Genomic DNA, 25,116 nt, shown 5'->3' on the forward strand with positions numbered 1-25,116 from the left:
AATGACTCCATATTACAGTCTGCGCACCAGAAATCCGGATAAGGAATTCTGTTAACCCGGGAGAAGGTGTTAGGCATTCCCGAGTTCCGTGGTTCTAGCACGGTCGCTCAACTGTCATATTCGGCTTATTTATCTGATTTTAAATACCATTATGAACCAATGTGCCAATTTTAACTTTTTACCGCTTTATTGTTATTATTTCAAAAGGATGTGAACATCGCTTAAAACATGTCCTTGGACTGCGTCACATGAAATGCACCCACAATCTGGAACATATTTTATTTGATGTTTTGGGATTTGGATCTGGGTCGCATGAAATGCACACCCCAAGTTTTAAGAAAGTAGATTATTAAACACGCACCTAAAGAGACTATCGTGTTATTATTTTGGGAAGGGCCGTGAAATTTGCTAAACGGCCCGTCCTGGAATCTAAGTATTTAATATATACATTTAGAGGGCCCCGCAGCTTCTACATTTTTGTTTGTCGAGGCTCGTCTCATTTTTATTTTAAAGGATAAACCTATAATGACTATATTTCCTATTAAGTTCGTCTCTAAAATAAAAGAAAATCTCTTAATTATTTACATGCTTGCAGATTATTTACAGCAGGATCCGAAATGCTTTTACAGAATAAGGAAACATGACCATGCATACGGACAGCTGATCGAACATTATGGGCCCAAATCCAGCTCATGCGGGATGGGCCAGACCTGGGCCACTGTTCATCTGAGGCGGGCCTGTTTGGTCTGTTTTGACCTGGGCTCGACCTTCATAAGGTTGAGGGGCGCGGACTTGTGCTAATTGTTATAAGGGTGTGGCTTGATAATTATAACGAGGCAGTTTATCAAAAGAGAATGAAAATTAACTAAGGCGGATAGTTTTATTCTTTGACATGCATTAAAAGAGAACGCTAATTACAAAACACAACTAATTTTCAAGACATAGCCTAGTATACTGCCAATCCCTTTGTCTGTTAACCTAACCAACATATGATATCGAACCATACTACATTTTTTTTTTTGTATTCACTATATGAAAGGACCAACTCCAATACCCAAACAAGATTGTAAACCATTACGCACTACATAATCATCTATATAGCAACTACATGTGGACATAGATGTCTTCAAATCTTCCCTTTTGTATTCATGCTCGACTTTCAAATTACATGGACAGTATTAGTTGTGTACCTGGTATAGAGGAACAAAAGAAGAAGGAAAAGGATCAGCTGAATAGTACACAGCAAACAACAGCACAGCAGATTCACAGCAACAACACAGCAACAACACAGCAACAACGACCAGCCAACAATGATGAAGCTCAGCAAGGAGTCGAGCAACAAATAAACAATCCCAGAAAAATAGAGTAGGAAATAACAACCCAGAATGTTGAATGTAACAACAACAGAAATCCAATGACCACAAGAAAGCTTGGCAAAACGACAGAAAAAGCAAAGCCACAAAGACAACCTGATCAAACTGGACTCTTACACAGTTTCTTCTAGACAATACTCATTCACAATGTTCTGAAATTTATTCCTGTTTTTTCCTTTTCCAGTTTTCTTACTCACAGAATCTCTCAAGACTCGAAAATCAACTCTCCCTTTTCTAATGGAAGGTCTGCCTCTTTTATAGCCTAACCTTAACACTTTACAGTCTTTTTGACAACTCAAAATTTCCCCTCCCTGTTGTTTTTCCACTCACCTCTTTTAAATAAACAAAACTCCCATCAAATTCCTGACAGCCCCTCTCTCTTTTGTTGTTAAAATGTACTAATCACTTGTTTATTTAACCAAAGTATGGGCAGCGGGAATATAATCTGACAGCACATGCTGTCCAATTATTTTAATCCCTTAAAGCTAACCATACACATGCTGCCCACGGTCCAAACCAAATGGCATTGTGTTTTAAAACCAAAATCTGAATCTGCCATTATAACCTTTCCCCTAGATGTTCTTTTAATTCAATTTGAACAAAATCAACAGGCAATACAATTCAGTTCCTAATGAGACTCAAATACGATCACAGCAGAAATAAGCAATACGAATCAAGTTGTTACCATTAACGATTGAAACTAATTGACGACATATATCGACTCGACTATATTAATCGTAACACATAACAATCAATCGTTCATATAAACAACACGTATAGAGTCCCGAATGGCTTCAGACAAATTTGTTCAAACACTGGGAACTTATATGAATTAAACTCGCTTGACGATTAATCTAATTGATGAGCACGTATATCACAGGGTATATTCAGAACACAAACAGAAGACAATTGACCAAATAAAAGGCCTTTAACATAGATGGAAGAAATCCGAATGGAAAATAACAAAAGAAAATAACCAATCATACACAATGAAACATGCTGACAACATGACTAGCAGTTGAATAAAACAAAAAGGAAAAGAAAACTTACCAAAAAATGTCCAAACAAAACTGAACCAAATCTGACTCAACATTGAACTTTTGAGGCCGAACAAACTTTAATCAGGGTGTTCTCACATGAGAACACCTTGATTAAGGTCCATTAGACCTCAAACCCCCGTTAAGGCTAGCCGGATTCCCCATGTGCATGTGTTCTAAAGTCTGGATTTTCAGATCTGGATTTTTGGGAGTTGTGGGTAGATTCGGACCAAACCAAGCTTGGTTTGGTCACGAGGACGGTCAGGGGGGTGTCTGGTATGAAGATGGGGTGGTTTGGCATAGATCGAGTTTTTTCTCGAATCTTCAAATCCAGATTCGAGACGATAGGAGGCGATTCGAGGTTCGTGGTTAGTGGATTCGTGTTCAGGGTGGTTGGATGCTTTAGGGGTGTGAAGGGGGCGGTCACCGGCGTTCGTGCCGCCGGGTTTTGGTGGAGGGGAAGCTAGGGCGGCTTGCTAGGGTTTGGGGTTTCAGCTTGGGGAAGGAGACGAGTGAGGGGTGGGGTTCGGATAGGGGGCGTGGGGTGAAGGGTTGAGTTTATATATGGGGAGTCTGATTGGATCTGAGCCGTTAGATCAGATGATCTCAACGGCTTGGATCTGAGGATGAGACATGAGACAGGGTCGTTTAGTAGTTAAACGGGGTCGTTTGGTTTAAGTGAGGGGTTGGGTCAGGCTGGTTATTTGGGTCGGGTTTGAACATGGGTCGCTGAAAGAGGTCCTGAACCGTTAGATCGGCTGGGACGGACGGCTCAGATTGATTTGCCTGAAACGACGTCGTTTCAGGAGGTGCCTGGGCAGGCCTGGTCTGGACTGGGTTTGAGTGCTGGTTTGGGCCTGTTTTTGTTCCATTTATTTTGGGCCCAACCGATTTTCTTCCTTTTTTTGTTTTTCTAGTTTTATTTTTCTTTTAAAACAAAACAACAAAAAAAATAAAATAATAGACAATAAAATAATGAAATTAAAACTAAACAACAATGGAACATTTTAACACAATTATCACCAAATATTCAAGTAAGTTAACTAAAAGCCTAGAACGAACGATGCACACATATGTATATATATATTTTTTTTGAATTTTCTTTTACTGACACATATTTTTGTATTTTTGTTTGGCAATGACTAGATGTAAAATGGACAGACCCATAAATGACTAACAACACATGTCACGGAAAACTCGAAAAATTGTACAGCGAAATCATTTGTCACTATTTTTATTTTCTTTTGGAGCGATTGCTCGTAAAGCAAAAATCACGTGCTTACAGCTGCCCCTCTTTGCCCGAAGACACGAAGGGTTTTCGCGCAAAGATAAAGCGAGCGATTTTTGCCCGTCCGAATACTCCGTGTGAAGCATTTTTTGAAAAAGCTTTGACCGAACCTTTGCTTCAGAGGTTTCCTACATATCCTGGGCAGAACAGGAATTAGGTCAATGTAGTTCGGGAAATCTTTGGTAGCTGGGACTACCGTGTGACTGTAGTGTTTGCTGTTGTTGTGCGCTGTTGTATGCTGTTGTAGGATGCTACTGCTCAACCGATCTCCCTATTACACTACTCTAAAAGGAAAACAAGAAGCTAAGCTAAACTGAGGATCCTGAAATCTTATCCATCTTCAACTTGTTCTTGTTGCCTTGCTTCCTTGTCGGCTAACGCTTTCCTCTGATGCCTTTATCTTGTGACTTTGGGAGATGATGCTGGTCCTTTGCTGACGTTTGAATGCCAGTTTTCATCACTTTGCTTGATCCGCTGGGGACACGGCTTCCTTCTTTAAATCTTCCAGTGGTTTCTTCAGTGGTATGTTTCTTCATCAGCATCGTCATACTGGGCATGCTACAACGTTCCCAAACTGCTTCTTTTGAGACGCGTTCCTTTTTCCTTTTGAATTGTGCGCTTGCCTCTGCAGTTGTCTGCTTCTTGGTGCTGGGGATTTCATTGTTTCCCGTTTGGGGATCTCTGTTGCAATCTTCCTTCTTCAGGTGGGGCTACTGATTCCAAACTCTAGAGCTAAAAGTATTCCCGCATTATACTGGTGGGCGACCTAGAACTTAAAAGTATTCCCGCATTATACTGGTGGGCGACCTAGAACTTAAAAGTATTCCCGCATTATACTGGTGGGCGACCTAGAACTTAAATGTATTCCCGCATTATACTGGTGGGCGACCTAGAACTTAAAAGTATTCCCGCATTATACTGGTGGGCGACCTAGAACTTAAATGTATTCCCGCATTATACTGGTGGGCGACCTAGAACTTAAAAGTATTCCCGCATTATACTGGTGGGCGACCTAGAACTTAAATGTATTCCCGCATTATACTGGTGGGCGACCTAGAACTTAAATGTATTCCCGCATTATACTGGTGGGCGACCTAGAACTTAAAAGTATTCCCGCATTATACTGGTGGGCGACCTAGAACTTAAATGTATTCCCGCATTATACTGGTGGGCGACCTAGAACTTAAAATGTATTCCCGCATTATACTGGTGGGCGACCTAGAACTTAAATGTATTCCCGCATTGTACTGGTGGGCGACCTAGAACTTAAATGTATTCCCGCATTATACTGGTGGGCGACCTAGAACTTAAAAGTATTCCCGCATTATACTGGTGGGCGACCTAGAACTTAAATGTATTCCCGCATTATACTGGTGGGCGGCCTAGAACTTAAATGTATTCCCGCATTATACTGGTGGGCGACCTAGAACTTAAATGTATTCCCGCATTATACTGGTGGGCGACCTAGAACTTAAAATGTATTCCCGCATTGTACTGGTGGGCGACCTAGAACTTAAATGTATTCCCGCATTATACTGGTGGGTGACCTAGAACTTAAAAGTATTCCCGCATTATACTGGTGGGCGACCTAGAACTTAAAAGTATTGAAATTGTTTCCCCGTTCTTCCGAGAAAATTTTCGACAATCGGCAGAAAATTTTCTGCCCCGGTTTTTGGTAACTTCCATGGCATTGCATCTTGTTGCCGTCATCAATTCTTTGCTCTCCTGCAACAGACAAAAGGACTTAGTCGGTTTTAATCGTGGTGGTAGCGGGTGCCTTTCTGGCGAGCAATTTTTCTCTCTTCCCCTTTTCTTGCTCTTTGTCCCCATAATTGGTTGGCGGGCAAAGTTGCCTGTTGGGGGTCTCTAGCCTGCTGGGAATTGGTTTTCAATTTATCCCCTTTTCTGCTTTCTCTTTAAACACATGATGTGGGAGTCTGCTTCTAACTCCCGAAACCACTCCCTTTTGGAGCTTACTTCTTCCAAAATTTCCGGGCACAATCTCTGCATTGCCTGGGACCGGCCTTTAAGACTGTTTGTATTATCCTGCATTGGATGAATTCCCCTTCGGTTTCTGGTAGTAAGCTTTGAAAAATCCTTTCAAGACACATTTTTAGGAAAAGAAATAAAAGATATGGAAAGGAGAAAATCTTTCTGAACCAATATTTTTTGTGGGAGGAGACAATCAAAAGAACTTATCTGGAGGACACAACTGGTCCCCGTGATCATGGAGTGCACCATAGATTCCCGACCCAGTCTATTTGCATCAATTGATTTGTCCGATGGTTTGACTTGCTGGGGATGATAAAGGAGTGTTCATTTCGTTCCGAATGTGGTAGCTTTGCTGATCTGTCTTGTCGCCTCATAGTGCCCTTCAAGGGGTTTTCACTAATGAGACTCTCTCTTTTCTCTCATCTCACGGCGCCTTATGGTGCCTGTGAAGGTTTTCACCAATAAGACTCTCTCATTTCATATTCCTCATCTTACATCGCCTCTCGGTGCTTGTGAAGGTTTTAACCGATAAGACTCTCTCATTTTATTTCTTTCGAGGATCCGGGGTGTTGTAGATACGACCCTCTCTTCTGGAGATTCTTTTGACTATCAACCCATTCCCAGTCTTAACGATCCTCTTCTTTGCTGGGGATCAGTGTATTATTCTCGGCCTTATTTGCCGGATTTGGCATCTCTCGAACATTGATCGGGAGGTCTTTTGGATGTTGATGTTGGTTTTGGTGTGGGATTGAAAAAAGGCTACAAAAATGAAAACAATTTGAAGGGTGATGTGCTACAACTTTTGGAATCAAACCTTTGTTGGAACTTAAAACATAACCTCTGCCCCAGTTTTCTTGCTTGGGGAATTTATTTTTTATGCTTATGTTGAGCTATGTGCGTTACGCACATTGTGCCTATTATGCACACTATGTACATTATGCATCCTATATTTGCTATGATGCATACTATGACCGAGCCGTGAGGCGCCTACGTATCCTCTTTGAGGAATCAGGTCAAACGTAGTTCCCACGGTTTTATATTCCTTGATTTTTCTTTTCTTTCTTTTCATTTTCTTTTCCTTTTCTTTTTCTTTTTCTTTTCTTTTCCTTTCTTTTTTTTCGTATCTTTCCCATTAGTGATTCCAAAAGAGGGGTATTGAAAGAATTTGCTTAAGGCTCAAAGAGGGAAGCGAGGGTTAAAAGTGTTTGGATAGAAGAAAGAATTGCCTCCGTCATCTCATTATTCAACAAATGCCAAATACAAACAAATAAACCAAAATTGCCATAATTTAAAGAAACTACGCATAATATCTCTTGACTGCATCTGAATTGATAGCCATGTCGACACATCTACCTTCGACATCTGTCAAACACAAAGCACCATTGGCCAAGACTCTGGTCACGATATAAGGCCCTTGCCAATTTGGGGCGAATTTGCCTTTTACCTCGACCTGATGTGGGAGGATCTTCTTCAATACCTGCTGCCCTACTTCAAACTTCCTGGGCGCACCTTTTTATTATACGCTCTTGCCATTCTCTTCTGGTACAGCTGACCATGGCACACTGCTGCCAATCTTTTCTCATCTATCAGGCTCAACTGTTCCAAGCGAGCTTTGATCCATTCATCATCATCAATTCCGGCTACAGCGACAATGCAGAGGGACGGAATTTCGACCTCCGCTGGTATCACGGCCTCAGTTCCATACACCAACAAATAAGGAGTTGCGCCTATGGAAGTCCGGACGGTAGTGCGGTAACCCAGCAAGGCAAAGGGTAACCTCTCGTGCCATTGTCTGGAACCTTCCACCATCTTTCGCAGTATCTTCTTGATATTCTTATTGGCTGCTTCGACTGCTCCATTCGCCTTAGGACGATATGGGGTGGAATTGCGGTGTGTAATCTTGAATTGTTGGCATACCTCTCTCATCAAGCTGCTATTAAGATTCGCACCGTTATCCGTGACGATCACTTTTGGGATCCCAAATCTGCAGATGATATGGGAGTGAACAAAGTCCACCACTGCCTTCTTGGTTACTGATTTGAAGGTTTTAGCCTCAACCCATTTGGTGAAGTAGTCAATGGTCACTAGAATGAACCTATGACCGTTGGACGCTGCTGGCTCGATGGGCCCAATGACATCCATGCCCCATGCTACAAACGGCCAGGGTGCTGACATCGTATGTAACTCTGTTGGCGGAGAATGAATCAAATCTCCATGTATCTGGCACTGATGGCATTTCCTTACGAAAGTGATACAGTCGTGTTCCATGGTTAGCCAATAACACCCTGTTCGAAGGATCTTTCTTGCCAATACATATCCGCTCATGTGCGGCCCACAAACTCCGGCATGTACTTCCGCCATAACCGTCGTTGCCTGCCCGGCATCTATGCATCTCAACAATCCCAAATCCGGGGTTCTTTTGTACAATGCTCCTCCACTGAGGAAGAAACCATTCGACAAACGCCGAAGGGCTCTTTTTTGGTCCCTAGAGGCATGTTCCGGATATATCCCCATCCTGAGGTATTCCTTGATATCATGAAACCAGGGTTCGCCATCTGCTTCTTCTTCTATGGCATTGCAGTAGGCGTGCTGATCACGGACCTGGATGTGTAGAGGGTCAACATACATTTTGTCAGGGTGGTGCAGCATTGATGCTAAGGTGGCTAAGGCATCCGCAACCTCATTGTGAACTCTCGGGATGTGTTTGAACTTTACCGATCGAAATTGCTTGCTCAGATCATGCAAGCATTGTCGGTATGGTATGAGCTTTAGATCTCGTGTTTCCCATTCACCCTGAATTTGATGTACCAAGAGGTCCGAGTCTCCCAAGACCAAGACGTCTTGGACATCCATGTCAGCAGCCAAGCGCAGACCCAGAATGCAAGCCTCATATTCGGCCATATTGTTGGTGCAATAGAAGCGCAGTTGAGCCGTAACAGGATAATGCCGTCCTGTTTCAGAAATGAGTACTGCTCCTATTCCAACCCCTTTTGCGTTTGCAGCTCCATCGAAGAAAAGCTTCCAACCCGGTTCCTCGGGTAATTCCAACTCATTCGTATGCATCACCTCTTCGTCAGGAAAATACGTTCTTAAGGGCTCGTATTTTTCATCAACGGGATTCTCGGCCAAATGGTCTGCCAGCGCCTGGGCTTTCATGGCCGTCCTCGTCACATAGATGATATCAAACTCTGTGAGCAGAATTTGCCATTTTGCCAACCTTCCCGTGGGCATAGGTTTCTGAAAGATATACTTCAATGGGTCCAAGCGGGATATGAGATAAGTAGTATATGAAGACAGGTAGTGCTTCAACTTCTGAGCTACCCAAGTTAGGGCGCAGCACGTTTTCTCGAGTTGAGTGTACTTGACCTCATGCATTGTGAATTTCTTGCTAAGATAGTAGATGGCCTGCTCCTTCCTCCCTGTGTCATCATGTTGCCCCAGTACACAACCAAATGAATTTTCCAAGACCGTCAGGTAAAGGATTAGGGGTTTCCCGGGCTTAGGCGGGACCAATACGGGTGGATTAGACAGATACCCTTTGATTTGGTCGAAGGCCTCCTGACACTCTGCTGTCCAACCTACTGCAGCGTCCTTTCTCAGCAGCCGAAATATGGGCTCACAAGTTGCTGTGAGTTGAGCGATGAACCTGCTGATATAATTGAGTCTACCCAGCAAACTCATTACCTCTGCTTTGTTCCTTGGCGGTGGCAAATCTCGGATGGATTCAATTTTGGACGGGTCTAACTCAATTCCCCGTCGACTGATGATGAATCCTAGCAACTTTCCTGATGGAACCCCGAATGCGCATTTGGCCGGGTTAAGCTTGATATCATACCTCCGGAGTCTTTGGAAAAATCTCCTTAGGTCTGATACATGGTCCTCCTGACGCCAAGATTTGATGATCATATCATCGACGTACACCTCTATTTCTTTGTGTATCATGTCATGAAACACAGCAGTCATTGCTCGCATGTACGTTGCCCCGGCGTTCTTTAACCCGAACGGCATTACCCGATAGCAGTAGGTTCCCCATGGCGTAATAAACGCTGTCTTCTCAGCATCCTCCTCATCCATTAGGATCTGATGATAACCTGCATAGCAATCCACAAAGGATCCGATCTCGCGCCCAGCGCAATTGTCGATCAGGATATGAATGTTGGGCAGCGGGAAATTGTCCTTGGGACTTGCTTTGTTGAGGTTGCGGTAATCAATGCATACCCTGATTTTTCCATCCTTCTTTGGGACTGGTACCACATTGGCCAACCACTCGGGATACCGAGTGACCCGAATGACCTTCGATTGTAATTGCTTAATCACTTCTTCTTTGATCTTTACACTCATTTCTGTTTTAAATTTCTTTAGTTTTTGCTTTACCGGAGGGTATGCCGGGTCAGTGGGCAATTTGTGAACCACTAAATTGGTGCTCAATCCAGGCATATCATCATATGACCATGCAAAAACATCTTTGAATTCCCTGAGAGTTTCGATCAATTCTGCTTTGACATTCGGCTCAATGTGGACGCTAATTTTGGTCTCTTGGATGTTATCAGCGTCTCCTAGGTTCACAGCCTCAGTGTCATTTAGGTTAGGCTTGGGTTTCTCTTCAAATTGGCACAGTTCTCTGTTTATTTCTTCGAAGGCTTCACCTTCGTCACATTCAGATTCGTCGTCACAAACGACCTTTTGCATCATTGAGTCGGTTTCAGATTGATTTATTAGACTAGGTCGAAGATCCGTTGTGCATGCCATGTCATTAGAACCAGTAAAAAGAGAACTGTCCAGAAAGAAAAAGAACAAGACAAAAATTAAAATGAGACAAAAGAAAAGAACTTTATTAAATTTGCGGGATAAAAAGGGTTCACACTTTTACAAAACAAAAGTAAAATTTGGATTACACCCTTGAATAATCCGATCAAACAAACAAACAAACAAAACATTAATCAAAGCCTACTACCAAGACTCCCTTCGGACAGGAAGAGGAGTAACCGTCCAATTGTTGGTCTTGGCCTCAGGCCCCACAAATTGTATCTCTGCTCTGCTAGAACCTTCTCCAGCTTCCACCATACTGACATCCGTGAACAGCCTCTCAAAACTCTGATTCAGGTCTTCATTTATACCGATCAAAGGTCCTCGAATCTTTGGGATCGCTGACCCCTTGGCACTTGCTTTAACAAAAGACCTTGAGAGGCGTGGCACTGGTTTAGGCAGAAACCAGACTCTCTTCTTCATTTTTCGCGCTTGCTTCCTGTCTGCTGCGGTTGGTTTGAACCCCAACCCGAAAGTTTCCAGATTCTTAGGAAGGGAGACAGGTTGGACTATCCCTTGAAGTTCAACTCCCAGGCCTTTTCCCGGCACAAACCCATTACCCAGCATTTCTGATACCATCATGACTGTTGCGGCAGCCACCCTAGGGTGCCGGATGATTTCTCCTTCAGAAATTTTGTTGGCCGACCCTGTATCGAGAATCTGGTAGACCCAGGGACCCTTGTCATCAGTGGTCTCTATGAAAGGCACGATGGTTCCGCCCATGGTGCATGTTGTATCCTCGCCGTGCAACACGGCCTCTTGTCTTTCCCACTCGAACTTCACTGTCTGATGTAGGGTGGAAGGCACCGCTTTAGCTGCATGAATCCAAGGTCGTCCTAACAGCAAGTTGTAAGATACCGTGGCGTCCAACACCTGGAATTCCATGGTAAATAGGACCGGACCAATGGTTAATTCAAGTACAACATCCCCCACAGTGGCGGTTCCGTTTCCGTCAAACCCCCGGACACAGATGCTATTCTCCCGGATTCTTCCACGGTCAATCTTTAACTGGTCCAGGGTGGATAACGGACAAATATTGGCGCTTGAGCCGTTATCCACCAATACTCGAGTTACTACCGAGTCTTCACATTTGACAGCTAGGTATAGAGCTTTGTTATGCTCCGTACCTTCCACCGGCAGGTCATCTTCTGAGAATGTTACCCTGTTCACCTCGAAAATCTTGCTGGCGATGGTTTCCAGGTGGTTTACAGAAATCTCACTGGGTACATGGGCCTCGTTCAATATCTTTAACAGGGCCTGACGATGTTCCTCGGAATGGAGGAGTAATGACAATAGTGAGATCTGGGCAGGTGTTTTTCTCAGCTGCTCAACCACAGAATAGTCTTGTACTTTCATCTTCCTCAGGAAATCTTCAGCCTTTTCTTCTGACACTGGCTTTTTGGTTGCCACTGGGTTGGTTTTTCTTAACTCCACCGGGGCAAAACATCGACCTGATCGAGTCAGCCCTTGCGCTTCACAACTGACTTCTTCCACCTGTTTTCCTTGGTACGTCACCACTGCTTTTTCATATTTCCAGGGCACAGCCCTGCTGTCAAGCATTGGCAGTTGGACCACCGGCTTTATGGTCACCCGTTCTCCACATACCCCTTTCAACATGACTGCCGGTGTGGGCAGGATCCCTGGTATTACCAACTTGCTTGGCTCGGGTTTGCTTGCTATGACGGACGGGCTCTTCCCCCATATTACTACCGGTTTGACGCCTTCTCCCTGCGACTGTACATTTGTTCCTCCACTGGTTAAGCCTTCTTTTGGGGCAGCTTGGATCATCATCACTGTCTGTGAGGGTTTTCTTAATTCTCCTCCCTCACACACCAACTCAATCATGTGAGTTTCGTGGTGCGCTGGCAGTGGGTTTTGGTTGATGTTAGGAGCCTCCGGTGTCTGGACCTCGATCTTATTGGTGTCAATAAGATCCTGTATGGCATGCCTTAACTTCCAGCACTTCTCGGTATCGTGCCCGAGCATCCCTGAACAGTATTCACAACTGATTGAACGATCCAAATTCTGAGGCGGGGGATTTGGTTCCTCGAGTATGGACAGGACTAACCAGACCCAATTGCCGCAGCTTGTGGAACACAGCGGTGTAGGTTTCTCCCAGTTCGGTGAAGGTTCTTTGCTTCCGCAACCTGTCATTTCTGGCATCTGGATTTCCCCGGAAACCTGCCCCTGAAGGATTTCTATATGCCCTTGGTGGAGGGTAAGTGTTTTGTGGTGGTGCATATATGTTTTGGGGAGCCGGTGCGCGCCATTGTGGGCGAACCGGAGGCTGAGTGTATACCTGGGCTTGGTGTATGGAACAATGTGGTTCTCGAGGTGGATAGAAATTTTGTGGTGGGTTGTATGGGTAGTTTGACCTGTGAGGCCTGGGTTGGTTGTAGTGCGGCCTGCCAGCCCTGGACCAACTGCCTGCCTCGATCGTGGCAACCTCTTCTTTCTTTCTTCTTAGCGCACCTCCCGTGCCACTTTGAATAGCCTGGGTTGTGGCCTTAAGTGCCGAATAGTTTAAGATCTTGTCCGACCTCAAACCTTCTTCTATCATGACCCCTATTTTGACCACCTCGTTGAAAGATTTTCCAACCGTTGTCACCAAGTGACCAAAGTAGGTTGGATCCAATGTCTGCAAAAAGTAGTCTACCATCTCTCCCTCTCTCATGGGAGGATCGACCCTAGCTGCTTGTTCTCTCCAGCGGAACCCGAACTCGCGAAAACTTTCCCCGGGTTTCTTCCCAGTTCTCAATAACGTGAGACAGTCAGGGACTATCTCCAGGTTGTATTGGAAATGACCTGTAAAAGCCTGCGCCAGATCATCCCACGTGTACCACCTGCTGAAATCTTGCCTGGTATACCATTCCAGTGCAGATCCACTCAGACTTTGGCCGAAATAAGATATCAAAAGCTCATCCTTGCCTCCTGCCCCTCTCATTTTGCTACAGAATCCCCGCAAATGTGCCATGGGATCACCGTGTCCTTCATATAAATCAAACTTGGGCATCTTGAACCCAGCCGGGAGTTGGACGTCTGGGAAAGGGCACAGATCTTTGTATGCCACGCTGACTTGATTGCCCAGCCCGTGCAAGTTCCTGAAGGATTGCTCCAGGCTTTTGAACTTTCTCAACACTTCATCCTGTTCAGGGGCCTTAACCGGTTTCTCAACCTCTGCCGGTACTTCCAAGTGTGGATTGTAAGCCTATGGTTCGGGTGCATGGAATGTAGGCTCAGGGGGATAGTATTGTGCATCGTGATCCTGAAACAATGGCTCACTGGTCGTTCTCTGCAAAGGGGCTGATGTAGGTCCCACAAAAATGGGAATATTGGGTGTTGGGAGAGGTTGATGGGGTGGTGGAGCTTGGGAATCATGAGGGCTTCTTTCTTGATGATAGAGGGGATTTGGGCGGCTTGTGGAAGGGCCAGAGTGAGGGTACTCCGGCATGTGTCCCAGTGTCTCAGGGCTCTTTTGTGTTTTGGCCAGGGCTAGCTGCATTGCATGCATCTCTAGTCCCATCCTTTCAATCTTTTCCATTGCCTCTTTTAGCAACTGGCTCATCGGCCTTTCTTCCTCATTACTATTCTCTGAAGTAGTCATGCTTGTTGCTACCGGTCCTTTGGATCTGGTTTGGTATGAATGTGTTGCCAGAATTCTTTAACAACTAACTGTCTGATATCAGACAACAACAAACTTTGTTAGTGTTAGAGCTTAACAGATTTGATCATAACACATAGAGGATGCAATGCACCTAGGCAGTTAACCGTTTCTACATGCTTTGCTTCAAACCATATGCGTCATCCCGGTTTGTTCATTCGTCTCTTTTTAAAGTATTTTGCGAAACCCCGCGTTTTATTTTATTTACATTTTTCTTTTCTTTATTTATTAAAAGCGGTCGAATCTTATGGGGATTACCTACGTATCACGTCCCTGCGTGAATCAAACCAGGCGTAGTTCTGCCTTAAAGTAAAGAAACACACAATTCTTGTGAAATCATTAAATTCATTCTCAAAATTTTGCTATTACAAATTTCATCAAGCAAGGAATAGCAATAGTACAGACTCCATGGTCTTAAACTCGGTTTAATGAAAAGAAAACAACATATGGAAAAACAACCAAAGCCAAATAAACAGGACTTGACCAAAACTAATTCTCCAATTTAAGGGGCCACGAGGCATCATCCGGCCTTTTCGCGGCTCTAGGTGTAAGGTCTCTTTGCAGGCTCTTCAACTCGTTCATAATCCGGCGGACGCAGCCCATGATGGAAACAAGGAGGGTCTTCCGAGGTGTTCGCTCACATTCCAAGCATTTCATGTAGATGTAATGCCCTATTTCATCAATCCTTGCTTGAATGTTATCTCTTTCACTGAGCAACTGCCTGATTTGTTGGTTCTTTAACCCCAGTGCTTGAGCATTGTTGGCAAGTCGATCCTGAAATAACTCCATTTGTCTTTCCATGCAGGCCATTGCATCGTAGCACTGTCTTCTGTCGGCCTGGGCGTCTTGTGCTTGTTTGACGATCCGATCATGTAGAGTGGAGCTCGTCTCCCTTAATATTATGATGCTCATTTCATAATCCCTTATGACCTGTTGCAAACGCTGCTTCCGGGCCATTGCGTACTTTGCCCATCTGACCTTCATCCTTGTTATGCAATCTTTTGATTGTTCTAATTCTTCTTGACTTTGGATGACCTCATTTCTCAAACTTGCTATCAATCTTTCATCAGAGCGACGCTTCTGTCGGTCAACGTTACTCTTACTGGCTTGGCGAAGGCGGGCCTTCAAGGTTTGGTTTTCTTGGGCTAACTTGTTTCTTTTAGCCTGCTCCGAGGCGACTTGCACATTGTTCTCAAATACAAGCCTTTCAACTTGTTGCTTTAGCTTTCCGATTTCGACCCGGTAACCTTTCTCCCTTTTCAACCATCCCCATTGCTCTTGTGAATCATTGGTAAAGTGTTGGATGTGGGCCCTTTTAGCAGGTCTTTGCCGAGTCTGAAACCTTCTTTCGAACCAAGCATCGTACTTTGGGTCTACCTCACCTTTAGCTAGCTCTCGTACCATGGTTTTGGGCTCCAAGAATCTACATTCATGCCACAGTTTTCTAATCTTCCCCTCGGGGAATATGACCCCCGGGCTTAATTCCAGGGCATGCTTGCTCAGGTTTTCATCATTAGGGACTACTTGAAACCTGCCCAGTTGTCGTAATACCCGATGAGGGGCATATGGCTGGATGCTGCGAAGCCCTATTAAGAGAGCATGACATTCTTCAGCCGACATGTAGATAACCTCAGTATCAGTTAACCAACCAAATGCCCATTCAATTTGGTTAGCTGTTGTTGACCTTAACCGTGTAAACCATTCCTCGACACCTTCAGGAAATCTGGCGCCTGTCATGCGCTTCTTGAATCCGCTGATACAATTCCTCTCGGTTAACCCATGGTTCATGTATCCTACTCGGTGATGGAGGTGTTCCTGTATCCATAGCTGAAGTAACAGGTTGCAACCCTGGAAGAACTTGCCTCCTTCTCGGCATATAGTCAGAGCCCGGTAGATTTCGGACAAAATCAAAGGAACCACAGTACTATTGGTTCTTTTGATCGCCACGTCGGCCATCCCTACCAGACCTATCTCTATCTTTTTGTCCTTCCTTGGGCAGACCATGACTCCCAAGAATGCTGTGATAAAAGCCAAAGTACGTCTTGCTTCCCATTTGTTTCTGTTCCCGCCATGAGTTAGCCCAAGGTTTGGTTCCTCGAAACCCTGCGGGGTTCCGTACCGCTGATACAAGAAATGGAGATCACAACACCCTCTTGATAAATCGTCATGTTGTACCTTCCGACTAATGCTTAGTAGATCCAGAAACGCATGCGGGGACACTGGCCTTGGCGAAAGCAAATATTGCCCTCTTAACTTCTCGTTCAGTCCCGCATATCCGGCAACTTCCTCAAGTGTCGGTGAAAGTTCAAAGTCAACAAAACGGAATACATTGCAGGTGGGGTCCCAAAATGGTATTAGAGCTTCAAGAATATCTGTCCTCGGCTCAACACCCAACAAATTTACAAAACCTCCCAATATTCTTCCTATTACCCCTTTGCTATCGGCTTCCAAGTCATTCCACCACATGTGGAGTTGTAGAGGGACCTCGCTGAGGGCTGAGAATGGTTCATTTTGCTCTGTGTTCATCCTGCACATTTATTAGGGTGACCTTTTAGGTGAAAACAAAAACCTTTATTTTGACTCTAACCAAAAATCTTTGGACAAAAACGAAAAATTTATTTATATACATGTGTATACATATATTTTGGTAAAAATGGAAAAAGAGTCGGACCCGATGAGGGTTGCCTACGTATCTCACATCCGGTGAGAATCAAACCGACGTAGTTCGGGTGATAAACTAACTGGTTTATTTATTTCTATATATATATATATATTTTTTTTTTTTTATGTAAAAATTTCTCAACATTCAAAACCGGTCATCATGCATGTTTGAAGCAAATAAATGCACACGCAGTGAGTAGGATGCATCAGGATGGCCTTTTCTATTTCAGGTTGCTATTCCTAGACGGACCCAACCCCTGTGTTGAGTCCCCTAAGTCAAATGCACATGATGCAAATAAACGTTCCTACTAGGGATCCGGCATGTGGCTTTGTTATACTAGGTTCAGAACCTGGGTGTTTGTTCTAGACCTGGCTTACCCGAGCGGACAGCTCGAGCCGAGGGGGGCAGCGTACCGGGAATACAGAAGCTTCACCGGCTTAGCAACTTGTCCGAACCTCGTTCTAAATTGGGATTTGACACTATACAGAAAAGAAGTCGTACGAAGTACACCCTTCTTCATGATTCAGAAGACTCAGAAAGGATATGGGTTTCGGCACAGTTTATATACAGTCCAAATAATATCAAAGCGGTAAAAGCAGCATTTAACACATTAGGCTCAAACATGTAAAAATCAGATAAAACCAAATATAACAATTTATCTAAGCTCGAATTTCTAACCCTGAACCAGTGGTTCTGGGTCAGATCCCCAGCAGAGTCGCCAGAGCTGTCACACCTCCTTTTTCCGCGCCCGCGGGGCGCAGGGGAGTTTTTCCAATTAAAGGACAATCGAAATGGGATTGGTTTATTAATTTCAGAGTCGCCACTTGGGAGATTTAGGGTGTCCCAAGTCACCAATTTTAATCCCGAATCGAGGAAAAGAATGACTCCATATTACAGTCTGCGCACCAGAAATCCGGATAAGGAATTTTGTTAACCCGGGAGAAGGTGTTAGGCATTCCCGAGTTCCGTGGTTCTAGCACGGTCGCTCAACTGTCATATTCGGCTTATTTATCTGATTTTAAATACCATTATGAACCAATGTGCCAATTTTAACTTTTTACCGCTTTATTGTTATTATTTCAAAAGGATGTGAACATCGCTTAAAACATGTCCTTGGACTGCGTCACATGAAATGCACCCACAATCTGGAACATATTTTATTTGATGTTTTGGGATTTGGATCTGGGTCGCATGAAATGCACACCCCAAGTTTTAAGAAAGTAGATTATTAAACATGCACCTAAAGAGACTATCGTGTTATTATTTTGGGAAGGGCCGTGAAATTTGCTAAACGGCCCGTCCCGGAATCTAAGTATTTAATATATACATTTAGAGGGCCCGCAGCTTCTACATTTTTGTTTGTCGAGGCTCGTCTCATTTTTATTTTAAAGGATAAACCTATAATGACTATATTTCCTATTAAGTTCGTCTCTAAAATAAAAGAAAATCTCTTAATTATTTACATGCTTGCAGATTATTTACAGCAGGATCCGAAATGCTTTTACAGAATAAGGAAACATGACCATGCATATGGACAGCTGATCGAACATTATGGGCCCAAATCCAGCTCATGCGGGATGGGCCAGACCTGGGCCACTGTTCATCTGAGGCGGGCCTGTTTGGTCTGTTTTGACCTGGGCTCGACCTTCATAAGGTTGAGGGGCGCGGACTTGTGCTAATTGTTATAAGGGTGTGGCTTGATAATTATAACGAGGCAGTTTATCAAAAGAGAATGAAAATTAACTAAGGCGGATAGTTTTATTCTTTGACATGCATTAAAAGAGAACGCTAATTACAAAACACAACTAATTTTCAAGACATAGCCTAGTATACTGCCAATCCCTTTGTCTGTTAACCTAACCAACATATGATATCGAACCATACTACATTTTTTTTGTAGTCACTATATGAAAGGACCAACTCCAATACCCAAACAAGATTGTAAACCATTACGCACTACATAATCATCTATATAGCAACTACATGTGGACATAGATGTCTTCAAATCTTCCCTTTTGTATTCATGCTCGACTTTCAAATTACATGGACAGTATTAGTTGTGTACCTGGTATAGAGGAACAAAAGAAGAAGGAAAAGGATCAGCTGAATAGTACACAGCAAACAACAGCACAGCAGATTCACAGCAACAACACAGCAACAACACAGCAACAACGACCAGCCAACAATGATGAAGCTCAGCAAGGAGTCGAGCAACAAATAAACAATCCCAGAAAAACAGAGTAGGAAATAACAGCCCAGAATGTTGAATGTAACAGCAACAGAAATCCAATGACCACAAGAAAGCTTGGCAAACGACAGAAAAAGCAAAGCCACAAAGACAACTGATCAAACTGGACTCTTACACAGTTTCTTCTAGACAATACTCATTCACAATGTTCTGAAATTTATTCCTGTTTTTTCCTTTTCCAGTTTTCTTACTCACAGAATCTCTCAAGACTCGAAAATCAACTCTCCCTTTTCTAATGGAAGGTCTGCCTCTTTTATAGCCTAACCTTAACACTTTACAGTCTTTTTGACAACTCAAAATTTCCCCTCCCTGTTGTTTTTCCACTCACCTCTTTTAAATAAACAAAACTCCCATCAAATTCCTGACAGCCCCTCTCTCTTTTGTTGTTAAAATGTACTAATCACTTGTTTATTTAACCAAAGTATGGGCAGCGGGAATATAATCTGACAGCACATGCTGTCCAATTATTTTAATCCCTTAAAGCTAACCATACACATGTTGCCCACGGTCCAAACCAAATGGCATTGTGTTTTAAAACCAAAATCTGAATCTGCCATTATAACCTTTCCCCTAGATGTTCCTTTAATTCAATTTGAACAAAATCAACAGGCAATACAATTCAGTTCCTAATGAGACTCAAATACGATCACAGCAGAAATAAGCAATACGAATCAAGTTGTTACCATTAACGATTGAAACTAATTGACGACATATATCGACTCGACTATATTAATCGTAACACATAACAATCAATCGTTCATATAAACAACACGTATAGAGTCCCGAATGGCTTCAGACAAATTTGTTCAAACACTGGGAACTTATATGAATTAAACTCGCTTGACGATTAATCTAATTGATGAGCACGTATATCACAGGGTATATTCAGAACACAAACAGAAGACAATTGACCAAATAAAAGGCCTTTAACATAGATGGAAGAAATCCGAATGGAAAATAACAAAAGAAAATAACCAATCATACACAATGAAACATGCTGACAACTTGACTAGCAGTTGAATAAAACAAAAAGGAAAAGAAAACTTACCAAAAAATGTCCAAACAAAACTGAACCAAATATGACTCAACATTGAACTTTTGAGGCCGAACAAACTTTAATCAGGGTGTTCTCACATGAGAACACCTTGATTAAGGTCCATTAGACCTCAAACCCCCGTTAAGGCTAGCCGGATTCCCCATGTGCATGTGTTCTAAAGTCTGGATTTTCAGATCTGGATTTTTGGGAGTTGTGGGTAGATTCGGACCAAACCAAGCTTGGTTTGGTCACGAGGACGGTTAGGGGGGTGTCTGGTATGAAGATGGGGTGGTTTGGCATAGATCGAGTTTTGTCTCGAATCTTCAAATCCAGATTCGAGACGATAGGAGGTGATTCGAGGTTCGTGGTTAGTGGATTCGTGTTCAGGGTGGTTGGATGCTTTAGGGGTGTGAAGGGGGCGGTCACCAGCGTTCGTGCCGCCGGGTTTTGGTGGAGGGGAAGCTAGGGCGGCTTGCTAGGGTTTGGGGTTTCAGCTTGGGGAAGGAGACGAGTGAGGGGTGGGGTTCGGATAGGGGGCGTGGGGTGAAGGGTTGAGTTTATATATGGGGAGTCTGATTGGATCTGAGCCGTTAGATCAGATGATCTCAACGGCTTGGATCTGAGGATGAGACATGAGACGGGGTCGTTTGGTAGTTAAACGGGGTCGTTTGGTTTAAGTGAGGGGTTGGGTCAGGCTGGTTATTTGGGTCGGGTTTGAACATGGGTCGCTGAAAGAGGTCCTGAACCGTTAGATCGGCTGGGATGGACGGCTCAGATTGATTTGCCTGAAACGACGTCGTTTCAGGAGGTGCCTGGGCAGGCCTGGTCTGGACTGGGTTTGAGTGCTGGTTTGGGCCTGTTTTTGTTCCATTTATTTTGGGCCCAACCGATTTTCTTCCTTTTTTTGTTTTTCTAGTTTCATTTTTCTTTTAAAACAAAACAACAAAAAAAATAAAATAATAGACAATAAAATAATGAAATTAAAACTAAACAACAATGGAACATTTTAACACAATTATCACCAAATATTCAAGTAAGTTAACTAAAAGCCTAGAACGAACGATGCACACATATGTATATATATATTTTTTTTGAATTTTCTTTTACTGACACATATTTTTGTATTTTTGTTTGGCAATGACTAGATGTAAAATGGACAGACCCATAAATGACTAACAACACATGTCACGGAAAACTCGAAAAATTGTACAGCGAAATCATTTGTCACTATTTTTATTTTCTTTTGGAGCGATTGCTCGTAAAGCAAAAATCACGTGCTTACACAAGTCAGCTTTCATCATTGACTTTGTTGCGTTAAAATTTGGTTTTCAGTGTTTGAATAGATTCAGAGATTACTGTTGCATTGTAATATCAGGTGTGAATGTTTGAAGCATTCTACTATTGTTTTCATTATATGTATTAAATTTATCATCAGTTAGTGGTGGTTTTAATCTTTTAAAAATACATGTGGTTTGAGTATTCACTAAGTGGTAGTGGTCTAATGTTCTGCAGTTGAGATTTAAATTAGGTGTTGAATTTTATTTGGTTTTAACGAAATCAGTTGGTTTAATGTAAATTGAAGGTTGGATAATCAAGGTATAAAAATGCGTGAGATGCAGAACCTCACCCTTGGGACTAACCAGGCCATTTAAGTGGCCCAAATGAGATTGCTGGGCCCAAGCCAGGCTCGCAAATCTTCAGCCTTCGCATAATCAGTTGGTTTAATATAAAGTGAAGGTTGGATAATCAAGGTATAAAAATGTGTGAGATGCAGAACCTCACCCTTGGGACTAACCAGGTCATTTAAGTGGCCCAAATGAGATTGTTGGGCCCAAGCCAGGCTCGCAAATCTTCAGCCTTCGCATTGTTGAATTAATGAGAGCCCTGGCGTTGTTTTCTTCAGTAGTTTTCTTTTGGACTTTGACGGCCTCAAAGGACTAAACGTTGGTTTATTTCATTAGAATAATCTGCTGCCCCATCTGCTCTTGGTTATTAATCCTTTCCAAGTTCGAACTTTTGTGAATGCAAATATCATTGGGCTTAATTGAGAATGACTCTTTTAATTAGATTGGAGTGTGCCATATCGACGAAACTAGTAATGTATGGCCCTCATAAGACTAGACTAAGAAATTATTTGAAGAAATAAATTTGAGGTGTGCCATAAGCAATTAAATCATCCATGGCCCTCACACATGTTATAATTTAGATATTAAAAATGAACATTGCAGTTTGCTTTAGGTGCGTTAATTATAATTATCATGGTTATTGTTATAAGTCCGGGTGTATATTTCATGTGACCTGATTCTAATTTCTAACAAGGTTAAATAGAACGCGTCATGACTCACGGGTGCATTTCATGTGGCGTGGTTTGTGATGTGTTTTAAATAACCTTGAATTAATTCTTTAAATATGTAAAAGCGGTTTTCAATAGTTAAAATGAAAATAGGTTTAAAAGTGTTTTAAAATCAAACAAATAGGCCAATAATAATAGTTGAGCGACCATGCTAAAACCACGAAACCCGGGAATGCCTAACACCTTTTTTCGGGTTAATAAAATTCCTTACCCGGATTTCTATGTTCGCGGACTATAAAACAGAGTTAATTTTCTCGATTCGGGATTCTAAACCGGTGACTTGGGACACCATAAATTATCCCAAGTGGCGACTCTGAATTTTAAATAAATAATCTCTTTTCGATTGTCACTTAAATTTGAAAAACTTCGTTATACCCTTACGGGGGTAGAAAAAAGGAGGTGTGACAAAAAGATTACAATTTCAAATTATATAAGAATAAGAAGAGATTTTTACATACCTATACATTATTGGAAACTTTATTATCCTCCCTACTCAAGTTTCACTTTAATTACCTCCTATATACAAAATTACCAATTATGTATATTTTTAGGATTTAAGGATAATTAATCAATTCATACAATCACTCCCCCTCCCCATGTTTCTCTCTATGTATCTCACTCCCCCAACATTTCTGTCACGACCCGGATTTCCCACCCTCGGAAGTCGTTATGGCGCCTACTAGTGAAAGCTGGGCAAGCTGATCATTCTAATTATTTAACCCTTTTCATTTTTAATCCATTAACAATTGCGATTTAACATCTTATAAATAGCGGAAATATTAAAGCAGAAGAATGAAATTTAACAACTTAAGCTAATACCGATACAACTCCATAACATAAGCCACCCAGAACTTGGGTCACAATCTCACAGACTAACTAAGAATACTACAAATAGTGGTTTGAAAGATAAATACAAAGTTGTCTCTGAAATACATGAAAGAAACAGAATAGAGAGATAGAAGGAGACGCCAAGGCCTGCGGACGCCTGCAGGACTAACCCGGGTCGCCTGATGGACTGAAGGCAGCAACCTCACAGTGGTCCAAAAGTTGCAACACCGGGATCTACACACAGTGCATAGTGTAGTATCAGCACAACCAACCCATGTGCTGGTAAGTGCCTAGCCTATCCTCGGCGAAGTAGTGACGAGGCTAGGACAAGACCTACCAAATAAACATGTGTAGTTAAATCATATACAACAAGTAATAATGACAGAAATTAGCAGTTAAAGATGGGAAAGGGAAATATGTTGCGGGGAATATCATGTACAAACAAAATCTCAGTAAGGAAGTGAAAGGAACACGAAAATTCAATTGTAAGCAAGAATAAGGTAATCAAAGACAAGTGCACGGCATCACCCTTCGTGCTTTTACTCTTGTCCTCACCATAAGAATCGATATAATCTGCACGGTAGCACCCTTCATGTTTTTGCTCTCGTCCCTACCATAAGAATCAACATAATCGGCACGGCATCACCTTTCGTGTTTTTACCTTACAATATTGGCTTGACATCACCCTTTGTGCATTAACACTCTCAAAATCATGCACGGCATCACCCTTCGTGCTTTACACTCTTCCCCACCCAAGCAACAATCACAAAGCAATTTGGGTAAGGGAATCAATAATATCATAATAAAATCCCGGCAAGGGAATAATAGCATAATAACAATGGAAAGGGAAACAATATCATGAGTAATAACATCCCGGAAAGGGAGATAATATCAAAAGCAATAACATCCCGGCAAGGGAGATAATATCAAAAGCAATAGCATTCCGGCAAGGGAGACAATATCATAAAACTCTTCTCTGTTCCACAATTTCCTCACAACTCATTTCTCAACGTGAGCCAACGCTCTACAATGTTCAATTACCAATAATACTTCCACAAGCCTTGTTTAACAATAGAAATCATCGTATAAAGCATGAGCAATACGAAACAGAGTCACATTAATCATAGTATAAGACTCACGGGCATGATTGACACCAACATATAGATACTCGTCACCACACCTATACGTCGTACTCAGCAATTAGCACATAGCAAATAGGACACAACTCCTAATCCCTCAAGCTAAGGTTAGACCAAACAATTACCTCGATGCCACGAACACAATTCAATCCTCAACTACCGCTTTACCTCTTGTTTCCACCACCAATTCGCTTGTATCTAGCCACAATTTACTTAACGATATCAATAAATGCTAAATGAATCAACTCTAATGCATGAAAATAGGTTTTCTAATGATTTCCCCAAAAAGTCAAAAATCGACCCCGGGCCCACATTAGGCACACAAATACAACCATGCATCCTCAAAACTCCATTATCTCCAATTGTAACCTGTTTGGCACCTCTGTGTCACACTGTGTCTCTAAGGACAAACAAATAAGGATCATCATATTACCGATCTCGGATATGCTCAAATAATGAAAAACGAGCGACTGTGCAAGCTAATACACGGCTGGGCTCAGAAACATCCAACCTCACGAACTGATTGGCCAAAGCCTGAACGTCTAAAGTAATCGGTCTCTCGCCAACTAGAATATACGCAAGCCTGCCCATACTGGCTGACTTTCTACTCAATGTATCGGCCACCACATTGGTCTTTCTCAGATGATATGAGATGGTGATATGGTAGTCTTTCAATAGCTCCAACCACTTTCT

Source organism: Nicotiana tabacum, chromosome 6 (assembly GCF_000715075.1).
Source record: "Nicotiana tabacum cultivar K326 chromosome 6, ASM71507v2, whole genome shotgun sequence".
Taxonomy (NCBI): Eukaryota; Viridiplantae; Streptophyta; class Magnoliopsida; order Solanales; family Solanaceae; genus Nicotiana; species Nicotiana tabacum.